This window comes from Equus przewalskii, chromosome 7 (assembly GCF_037783145.1).
Source record: "Equus przewalskii isolate Varuska chromosome 7, EquPr2, whole genome shotgun sequence".
Lineage (NCBI taxonomy): Eukaryota > Metazoa > Chordata > Mammalia > Perissodactyla > Equidae > Equus > Equus przewalskii.
In genome coordinates, this window is record NC_091837.1 from 51,976,545 (window position 1) to 51,988,543 (window position 11,999).

The 11,999-nt window shown below is 36.3% G+C and overlaps 1 non-coding gene across 1 annotated transcript; it reads left to right on the top strand.

Annotated features, from left to right (window-relative positions):
- Positions 1–3,129: 3,129 nt before the first annotated feature.
- Positions 3,130–3,233, top strand: LOC139084967 (U6 spliceosomal RNA). The gene has a single exon (XR_011542906.1). It is a non-coding gene; the product is annotated as a U6 spliceosomal RNA (small nuclear RNA).
- Positions 3,234–11,999: the final 8,766 nt, after the last annotated feature.

The window sequence follows — 11,999 nt, forward strand, 5'->3', positions numbered from 1 at the left end:
AGAGAGGGAGGCAACTTTTACAGATAGAGATTTACCTTACAAATGTAAATGTGTCCTAACAAAGGGCAAGTTCCATTCCTCCTTCCCTGTCCCAGTTTATCAAAAGCAATCAGCCTCAAATAATCCTGATGCTAAAGAGACATATCTTGGGGTGGCCAATTTCAGGTCCCTACACTAGAAAACTACTAGGATCTGTAAGGGGTCCCCTTCAAATATTCAGAGGAGTACTGATTAGCAGATGAATGTGTAAAAACTGCCCATGGCTGGGGAAACAACCACCCCAAAGTATTATAAGTAACAACCACCACAACTCTGGCAGGGTCAGGAATGATACCTATTCTCACTAACCAGAGAGGCATTCATGATTTGTGGGGCATTGAGGAGAGTTCTCATTGAGGTTTTGCTTCAGTAGTGGGGATAACTAACACTAGACTAAATGCTTCACTAACTCGTCATGACACAGCATAGAAGCAAAGCTGGAGAAGATAAAGTTCTCTCTAAATAGCTTAACTTCCTCCTGGAACAAGACTGCTATACACATAGGAATAAAAAATTACACACCCAACAAAGCAAAATCACAATTTCTTTCATCTAATTAAAAATTTCCAGACATGAAAAGACATACAACAATATTGCCCATAAAGAGGGGAAAAATGAAACAATCAGACTTGAGTCACAATTGACAAAGATGAGAAAATTAATAGACAAGAATGCTAAAATAATTATGACTCTATTTCACATATTCAAGAAACTAGAGAAATTCTGAATATGTTAAGTAGTAAGATCAAAATAGCTGAAATCCAATAGTTACAGATGAACACTATATCTGAGATGAAAAATACACTGGAAAGGATTAATGGCATGTTAGATACTGCAGAAGAAAATATTAGTAAACTTGAAAACGTAACAATAGAAGCTATTCAAAAGGAAACACAAAAAAAGAAAGACTCATGAAAACTTTAAATTGAACTTCAGTGAGCTGTGGGATAGCTTTATTGGCCTCCTATACATTTAATTGGAGTCCCTGAGGAAAAATGGGGGAATTCAGAAAAATATTTGAAGGAATAATGGCTGATAAATTTTAAAATGTGATTAAAACTATATACTATAGATGCCAAAGCATGAAACATGATGAAAACTACACCAAACACATCATAATCATATTCCATAAAACCAGCAATAAGAAGAAAAATATTAAAAGTAGCCAGAAGATAAAGACACATTATACACAGAAAAATACAAAAGAGGAGTCCTAGTGGTAAAGTTCAGTGTTCTCCACTTTACAGCTTGGGTTCGGTTCCTGGATATGGACCTACATCACTCTGTTAGTGGCCATGCTGTGCTGGCAGCCCACATACTAAAAAGAATAGAGGAAGATTTGTATGGATGTTACTCAGGGTGAATCTTCCTCAGAAAATCAAAGACAAAAACAAAAAATCTCAGTTTTCTCACTGAAAAAAAGGTAAACAAGAGGTCAGGGGAACAACATCTCTAAGGTACTGAATGAGGAAGCTATTAACTTGAAACCCATTATGCAGCAAAAATATCTTACAAAAACAAAGACAAAATACCGAATCTTTCAGAAATATAAAGACTGAAAGTGTTTATCATCAACTGACTAGCTCTATAAGAAATGAGGAAAGAAGTCCTTCAAACAGGAGGAATATGATACCAGATGACAAACTGGGCGTACACAAGGAAATGAAGATTACTGGACACAATAATCACAGGATTAAATTAAAAGAATTTTTGAAATTATTTGACCTCTTTTAAACATAACTGTCTGTATAACCAAAAATAAGAACAATATATTGTGGGGTTTATAAAATGTGTGGAATTAAAATGTATGACAATAGTAGCACAAAATTTCATCAAATAGTAGAGGTAGCATACTGTTGAAAAGTTATTAAACCACATGTGAACTGGTATATCATTTGATGGCTGACCATGATAAGTTAAAAGTGTATACACACTCCATAAAGCAACTACTAAAGTAACACAACAGAGAGTTATAGTTAAAAAGTCAACATAGATAATAAAATAGTACTATGAAATAAAAAGCTCAAGTCATCCAAAGAAGGAAGAAAAAATGGAACAAAGAACAGATAGGACCAATAGAAACCAAATAGCAACCATATCAATAACAGATAAAAAAGTCAACCATATAGAAAATTACATTATATTTAAATTGTCCAGATACTCCAATTAAAGCCAGATTGTCAAATTGGACAAAAAAGAAAGACTGAACTGTATGCTGTCTACAAGAAATCCACTTTAAATATAAAGACACAAATAGTTAAAAGGACAGATAAGGATATGCCATGCAAATATTTATCCAAAGAAATCTGAATTAGCTACATCTCTATCAGATGAAGTAGCTTTTGGAAGAAATATATTATGTGGGGTAAACAAAGTCTCTTTAAGTGGTACAACAATTAATTTAGCAAGAGGAAATAACAATCCTAAATGTTTATGAACCTAACAACAGAGCTGTAAATACATAATGCAAAAACTTTTGGAACTCTAAAGAGAAATAGAAAATCCAAAACTAAATTCAGAGATTTCAACTTCCCTGCTGCAATAATTAATAAAATGATAGGCTGAACAAAACTATGAATATAGAATTCTTACTTATTATTGACCTAATTGACAGTTAGAGGGCACCTCACCCAACCACAGTAAAATATACATTCTAATAAAATACTCAGCACACTAGAAATAGAAAGAGACTTCCTCAACCTCATAAAGGACAGTTATGAAAAATATATAGTTAACATCATCTTATTGTTGAAATAAAAGACTGAATGTATTTCCCATAAGTTCAGGAACAAAGCATGGATGTCTGCTGTCACCACTTGTAGTTGACTCAACATTGTAATACCAACTCTAGCCAATGCTATAAGGCAAGAAAAGGAAATGGAAGGAATTCAGATTAGAAAGGATGAAGTAAACCTGTCTTTTTTGGATGACATGATCTTCTATGTAGACAATCTAATGAAGTCTACAAAAAAGCTACAAGAATAAGTAGTTGAGCTTAGCAAGATTATAGGACATGAGATCAATATGCAAAAATATGCTTCTCTATACTACCAATGAATAATCAGAAGTTGAATAAAAAAGTAATAAATAGTGCTCACTTTGGCAATACATAACCTAAAATTGGAATGGTACAGAGATTAGCATGGCCCCTGCACAAGAATGACTTGCAAATTTGTGAAGCATCTGCATTTGTAAGGACAAATAATCTATGATTCCACATACATGAGTTACCTAGAAGAGTCAAATTCATAGAGACAGAAGGTAGAATGATGGTTGCTAGGTGCTGGGGGGAGGAAGAATGGGAAGTTATTGCTTAATGGATACAGATTTTCAATTTGGGAAGATGAAAGATGTTCCGTAGTTAGATGGTGGTGATGGTTGCACAAGAATGTGAATGTACTTAGTGCTGCTGAACTGCATGCTTCAAAATGCTTGAAATGATGAATTTTATGGATATACAGTTTATCATGGTAAAAAATAAATAAATAATACCCTTGCACACTAGCATAAGATATATTAAATGCTTTGGGATAAATAGCCAAAGCAATTTTGAAAAGGGGGATTTACACTGATTTCAAGAGTTATCATAAAGCTTGAGTAATCAAGATCTTATGTCAAGATAGATGAATAGATTAAACAAATAGAATAGGGTTCTTAAATAGACTACCACACATATGGACAATTGATTTTCAACAAAAGTACATGGATAACTCAATGGAGAAAGTATAGTCTTCTTAATTAATAGTGTAAAAAAAATTGGATATCCATGTGCAAAAATATGAATCCATACCTCATACCTCACGAGATACACCTCACAAGGTGTATCCATACCTCACAAGATACACAAAAATTAACTCAAAATGAATCATAGACACAAATGTAAAAACTAAAAGCACAAAATTTTTGGAAGAAAATGTAACATAAAATCTTTATAAGTTAGTTAAGCCAGAGTTTCTCAACCTTCTCAATATTGAGCTGGATAATTCTTTGTTGTGGGGCACTGTCCTGTGCATCATAGGATATTTAGCAGCATTTGTGGCCTCTACTCACCAGATGCCAGTAGTGTCCCTTCTTGACCCGAATGTCTATTTATGTGAATAGATAAACATATTGTGGTATATCTATACAGTGAAATACTATACAGCAATAAACAGGAAGGGACTGTTGATATGTACATAAACATGGATGCACCTCCAAACAGTTACGCTGAGTGAAAGAAACCTGATATAAAAGATTATATTCCTTATGATTTCATTTACACAAAATTCTAGAAAATTCTAATTAATCTATTGTGTGAGAAAGAAGATTGATGGTTGCTTAGGGATGTGGGGCCTGGAGGGCTTGAAGGAATAGATTGTAAAGTGGTAGAGGAAACTTTTGGGGATAATGGATAGGTTCATTAAATTGACTGTGGCAATGGTTTTATGGGTGTATACATCCAAAATTTTTTCTTTTCACATATTACCTATCATTATCCTCAAGTACCAGGATTCCACAGACTCGCTTTAGAAAATACTTGTCTTGAGCTGTAAGCAATGGAAGTTGTCTGATTGTGGATTGCAGTTATGGGGAATGTAGCCAGGAATATTGAGTGTCAGGCTAGAGAGAATAATACTCTAATCCCACATCAGAGGGGAGATTCTGTGGGAATCCTTAGTTGGGTGCATATTTGGACAATGGTAATAAGTCGATCCAAGTATGTGTCAGCAACAAAGTTAATCACAGGATAGCAGATAAGTTCCAGAAGGTTACCATCCAAGAAAGTCACAAGAATTAGAAAGAAATGGTAAAGTGGACAGAAAAACATTGGTGAGACAATAGGTCTAACGATACTTAAGATACTTTTGAAAGGAAAGGGTTCAATTCCAGACTAAACCAGAAGACCCGTGGGTAGTCAGAAAAGGGATTGTATTTGATAGAAGACAAATAAAACTTAGAGCATATGCTGAAAGATTGTTCACTTTTAAGGAGATTTGCATTTATTATACACACTTCTAGAATTTACAACTGTCTGATCAGACAATTTTCCTGGAAATGTATTTAAACCATGGACATGGCTTGATTTATGTATATTCTGATCACTAAAATCAGATGGTACCTTCAGGAGTTAGAACCAATAGCCTTCTATCAAGTTTTGATAAGACACAGCTGAAGTCTTTAAGTTCGTCCAATGTTGAATAAAAAGATAGATTTCAGACAAAGTTGTATGCATTACCTGACTCTCCTGGACCACCTCTCTTTCTAAACGGGTTTCTGTCCTCAATTGAAATTCTTCCAGGTTAGAGAGATGATGAGACTGACAAATAAAAAATATTAAGGTATTTTCAGGTTTAATTGGCAACATATTGTGATTCTGCCAAATCTGTCTTTAATATTAAACCAAGGGAGTAAATAAGAAAGGGATTTTGAATCAGGTGGAAAAAATCTGGAGTTGGGTAAGTAGAATAAACATACCCTTCTATTTAAATTTCACTAATAAATCCTTGCTTTTTCAAGGTAGGATCAGAGACCCTTTGACTAGGGCTTTCTTGTTTACAGGAAAATATCAAAATGTTGATACATTTGTCTTTTTGTTTATTTTTCTCCTAGAGGGATCTTTAGTTGAAAGTGAGATTAACATTGTGCCTTAGGCTGAGTTCCCTAGACTCACACCCTGTGATAAGGAATCCGATACACGTTGTTTGTTAAGAAAATGCTCCCAGGAGAAACCCACATGAGAGTGAGGAAAGCAGACTGTGAAATGGAAGGAAGCCAAAGGTGAGGTTTCAAGGAAAGTCCCCATCTCAGCCTGATTCCTCACGGAGGCTCTGGAGTGGAAATCAAGCCACAGAATTTGTCCCAAGTTCAGTAAAGGAAGTCGGGCTTTCATAATTCCCTACTAGTCGTCATTGGCTAAGAGCTATCCTGGAGGGACATGAATTCCCAGGCACCATTGGCTCTCTGCGCTTGTGGTCAAAGCAGCTCTGGTAGCCCAAGGACGTTCCTCCAAAAAGTTCAAGGTGTAGGCTGAAGGAAGCAAAGCACGCAGTAGCTAAGGGCATGGGGATCTGGCCTGAGCACTGACACTGTCAACTATACACCGTTTTGTGAACTACATGGAGTCAGTCAGGATTCAATGGGGAACTAAGGGCATTTCCTGTTAGTACTGTTTTAAAATTAAGTACAAAAAGCATTAATCAGTTTTGTTGCCAAGTAAACACCATCCATTTACAAGTCTTACATCAAGGCTTTATGTTTTTTCTTTGTGTTCCTGAGAAGAATGATAAAAGGAGAAAAATGACAGAAAAATCTATTTTTCCACTTAGAACAAGCAGAGTCTTCTTTAAGAACAGTACGTTATATATAATGCCAAATCTTTACAATTTGTGAATATTTTCCTATTTGTGTACTATATGTAATGATTGAGTTAATAATTTGTTATGTTACAATCAATTTCTACTTTCCTTAAAAATAGTGTAGGTCAGAAGTCCCATAATAGAGAACATTTTGCTATTGGCTATTCATGGAAGGTTTCCCACAAGAAGGATGAAGTTGAGGAAAAATTTTTCTAAAACCCTTAGATTCCTTAAAGCAATGTATTTTAGATTATAATCCCTGGATCGTCCACATCAAAATTTCTTAGAGAATTATTGAAACCTCCATGGATCCTATCCTAGAAATTCTGATTCAAATTTTGTAACCATGGGCCCTCTAGGACCAGTTCAACTGACCCCACTGTATCAACAGAGTAATTAAGAGTGGTCTTTCAGAAACTGAGACCCCTTGTCCAGTTCGGGCTGGTTGAGACCGCCAACCCATTAACTGGGCCTGTGCAAATGCCAATAAGTGACCTTTTTGATGTCAAAGGGTTGAAAACCACACCTTCAGGTCATACTAATACCACTATTTTGTGAAGGTGCATCCTATGAAGAGCAATGAATCTTGACAAGGCTCGTGCAGGTCATCCATTACCTCACTTCTCCTTACCTCCAATCATCTAGTCCCACACTTCAGACTACCCTGCCCTTTGTCCCATAAATTTTACCCCAAGCCCTGGATCAGGGAGACAGATCTGAGAGCACATGCCTCCTGTCTCCTTGCAGATCCAACTCGCAAATAAAGCTACTTTTCTTTTCCCAAAGGCTGATGCTGTAATGATTGGCTCTTTATGCACACTGGGTGGTGAGCCCTTGCTCAGTAACAATATCTGATGGTAAGATCCTGAATTGGCCATTTTTAAAAGATACCCAGAAGATCACTCACTGTGCACACACAAGAGTGAGAACCTCTGCTGTAAATGGTAGAGATGTTGTAACTAGGTGTTACTTTAGTTTTAGAAAGGGGAACTCCTAAGAAGAGATTTGCTGAATGTGCAGCTCAGAAATAAAGCTTTAACCTGTTACTTATCTTAAGTTTTGTAGTGGCTGCCTAGATGTTTTCCCCACTTTTAGCACTGCTTCTGTTCCAATCTAATTTCCATTTCTGCTGACAGACCACTCTTAAGGCATAACTACAATCATGCTTTACTTTTTCCTCAAATCCTGATCCCCATGCTTAATAAATCCAGGCCAAATGCCTAAACATGGTTTTCAAGGACCTTCAACAATGGCTGCCACGTGTATTTTCAGTCTTATCTTTCAATGCATTCCTTGGAATCCATCCTAGTTTATCTGTTCACACCCGCTCATACAGTTTATGCATTTTAAAATCTGACTGCTTGCTTTTTACCTTACCATATCAGTCTTATCATTCCATAGCTACCTCAAGGCCCAGAACCAATGTTATCTTTTGATAGCTAGAAGTGGCTGTTCTAGCCTATGCTCTATCCTTCTAATAAACTTTTAAAGAATTTCACATTATACCAGTCATATGTTCTTTTATGGTCCTATCTTATGGTTATTTGGGTTTACATTTATTTCCCCTGTATATCTTGGTAAGGTCTTCTTCATTAAACTGTGAACCCATTTATTATACAAATTTTTATCTCTCACGGCTTCTTGCACTTGTCCTTTTATATAGTCATGCTCAGCAAAAAATTATTATATCAATAAAACAATTATTAGATTATAGAGTCTGCAAAAGGCTTCTACGATTAGTCTAACTGGCTAAGAATCTGTTTCTGGTTCACAAATAATTCAGTTATCTATTTCATCTTTGCCTATACCCACTCCATATGTAATCCCAATATGCTGCCCCTCAAACAATTTTATGAAAACATACATTCTAAGTAAATACATTCTACTTACCAAGAATAGATTATTCAGAAGGAAAATTCAGTGGCTTCAATCTTATTTCTTTCTTTCAACCCTATTGCTACCATGAATGGTAACTATATTAAAAGTATAGTTTACTACAGTTCTGTCCTACATGCTTTATCTCTTCTTTGGTGAGAAGCCTGAAGACGTCAACTGTTCAACATTACTGTCTCGAACAGTCTATCATAGTTCTTTTATTGTCCATCCTACCTCTGCAGCCTGAACCTTAGCCTGTAGGATATACTATACAGAGTCCCTCTGAACAAGTGAATGACTAGAAAGGAACTCAGCTGGAAGAGGCTCAGGCTTGCTGGGTGCTGAACACTGAGAACATATGCTTATTTGCATTAGGTGAAGTTTGTCAATCTTTCTTCAAAGTTAGTATGGAATTTTGGAAAGCATTTTGGATTAAGGCTTATATCAGTGGTGAAAGGGTCTTAAAAGTTTATTTTACACACAATTAAAGAAATGCTTTCTGTTATCAGCTCTACGGTTTATTAGCTTTGTGAACCTGGAGAGGTCAATGAACTTTTCTGAGTCGTAGTTTTCTCATCCAATGTTGGGGATAATGACACCTGGCCTTGTCTTGTCAACACTTGAACATTTACTCAATCACATAAAGGTTCAGTATTTAACTAGATAAATTTGCAAATGTAAGACATCATTGAAGTGTTGACGAATTGACATTATTCTCATGTAGCATATGAGCGGATTTTTTATAGTAACTATTTTAGGGATGCCGTTAAGAACTCTTTTTTGGAGTAAACCATTAACTTCATGTTTCGTTGCCAAAAAATGTTGCAACGCCTATCATAAATTTATTTAATCTCAATTTTAGGCATGTACACACATTCTACTGCTTTAGTTTCAAGATAAATAAGGCATTGTAATTTGGTACATTAATTTACACTAATCTTGTATTAGCTATTTCAATTTCTAGTTGCCACAGTGTGAATGGCTTTAACAGAATATATATTTCAAGTATTCTTAGCATTTTTCTTTGCTTTAGAAATAGCTACTGTGAAAAGTAAAAATGTGTTTTCAAAAGTTGCAAACATTAATCAAAGCTGGATCATGGTATGCAATTTGCTTTTTTTGTATTGGCAGAAGTCTTTTCTGTTAGTTTAAAGAAAAAAAGTGAGGTTCCTCTAGGGAGTAGAAATATAAAGCTAAGATTATGGGTTCAGTTAAGCTTTTGTTGTTAGCTCTGTCCAGTCTCCCAGTGACTCTGTATACAGCCGAGCCGAACCCTGCCCGGTCCTTTTGCACCCAAACCCTGCCCGGTCCTTTTGCACCATCCTCTAATCTTTTGGCGCTGTATCAGACAATGCTCTGTTGCTATTCATAGGATTTTCATGGCCGAGTTTTTCAGAAGTGGGAGGCCAGGTCCTTCTTCCTAGTCTGTTTTAGTCTGGAATCTTAGTCTGGAAATCTGTCCACTACGGCAGACCCTGTTGGTATTTGAAACACCTGTGGCATAGCTTTCAGCATCACAATAACACCCAGCTGCCACAATATGGCAACCGACAGACGGGTGCTGTGGTTCCCCAAAGGGGAAACAAACCCCACTGGGGTGGTGAGAATGCCAAATCTTAACCACTAGACCACCTCAGTCAAGCTAAATAAATTAAAATTACTAGAAATATGGTAAATGAACAAATTGTGTACTTTCCACTGGGCAATGATATATGTGAATTTCTGCTACTAGTTTTGAGTGTATGCTATGCTTTTCATGCCTCAGCTTGGTTTGGAGAGTCACTTATTCTTAGTCTAATTTACATACCCCTTCCATGAAGGCACTAGAACGCTGATTAACAGAAATTTTTATTTGATGTCCTCCTTCCACGTTCTACCAAAATACAAAGGACTTGTATTAGTTGGTTCAAAAATCTCTCTAAAGTAAAAAAAAAAAAAAGAATAAAAGAAAAGTACTAAGTTAGAGTGAGTAGAAAAAGCCATCTATCGTGAAAACTTCCCATGAAAGCTCTAAATTAGCACTAACTAAATGAGCAATCCTTGGTTGTTTACGTGCCTGATTGACACACTTGCCAGTTGAGGCTTTTGCAGAGCAAAGGTAGGCAGCACTGTACTGCCACGTTTAAATTTTTATTTTTTGGTAACTGGTACAAATTTTTGAAACACTAAACTTTGAAAGTATCCTGTTAATTCTACCAAACCATTAGCCTCCAGGCTTTATTTAAAGATGAGGTGGAAATAGCTTTATCCCTGTAAGGGTGGGTCAGGCTACATTCCTCATTTGTCAAAGGACTCTTAATATTGATTAGAACCTGTGGACCGTGCTGAGAACGGTTAACAGCTAAATTCTTTTGAAACAAGCTGGTTGCCTAAGAACTAGACTCCAAGTCTTTCTTCCTCTTTTTTTTTCTCATCCTTTGCCAGGATACTGAAGCCAAACGCCTAATGAAAACAACACACTCACTATTCTTTAAGTGTGCTTTAAATTAGCTATTTTAGATTAGATTTGCAATCAACTCACTTGTAAGGATTTTAATGTTAATGGGCTTTCAAAGCAAGTGTGATTGTCTCTGATAGAGTACATTTGCTATCAATTTGATACCCTGAGAAAGTGGATGCAATAATGTAAAGCCTGAGGCATTTCATTGACTACCGCTAGAGTCTCCATCATTGGCTATTTTGGGATTAGTCTGGGGAAAGGCAAAGATTAAAGAAATTTAGTTTTGTTTTAACTTTAGTTCCCTGATAAGGTAAGATTTTCTGGGCATGATGGCTTACAAGACAGCCTGATGCTATGTGTCCCAGTGTGAGACAGAATGAAAGGCTTTAGCGAGAATTTGGTGGTTTGTCAGTCTTCCCCAAAATACTTTGTTCTCTCTCCAGACATACCGACCATTCTGAGGCTGCTGTATATCCTTTCCTTCCCTTCCCCATCTATGTGTATATCCCAGAACAACAAATAGTATACGTTTCAAAGTTACAGTGACATCATAATGAACATACTTTTCTTCAACAAACATTGTTATTGAGATTTACTCATATTGACATATGGATCTAGCATGTTATGTTATTTCTTTTACCAAAAATTTAGTTTTCCATTTTACAAACATACCATCACTTCTTTATCCATTTTCCTATTTGTGGACTGTTAGGCTGTTTCCAATTCTGCACAAACACTGTTCACATGAACAACGTGTACATGTCTCCTTGTGCACATATGAAATGCGTTCTGGGAGGTATGGACTCAGAAGGGGCATTGCCATGCACATCTGCACCTTGAAACTTTTTTGCTAATTGTTTTTGAGGGCTATGCTTTTCAGGTCTCCAGGTTCAGAAATATCTTCTTAGTTCTTGGTTAGTTTGGTTAACTTAAGTATGGTATTTTTTTGTTCTTTTTTGTTTGTATGTTTTGCTTTGTTTTGTTTGTTTTTTCTTGTTGAGCAAGATTAGCCCTGAGCTAACATCTGTGCCAATCTTCCTCCACTTTATATGTGAGTCACCACCACAGCATGGCTGACGAATGGTGTAGGTCCACACCTGGGATCTGAACCCGTGAACCTGGGCCACCAAAGGGGAACATGCCAAACCCAACTGCTATGCCATAGGGCCAGTCGCTGTTTTGTTTGTTTTTAATAAAAGTCTAGCTTGTTTGCACAGCTATTTCTGTTCTTTTTTTTTTCTTTTTTTGGCTAGTATACCTCTGATATATTTTTCCATCCTTTTGCTTTCAACATTCTGTGTCATTATGTT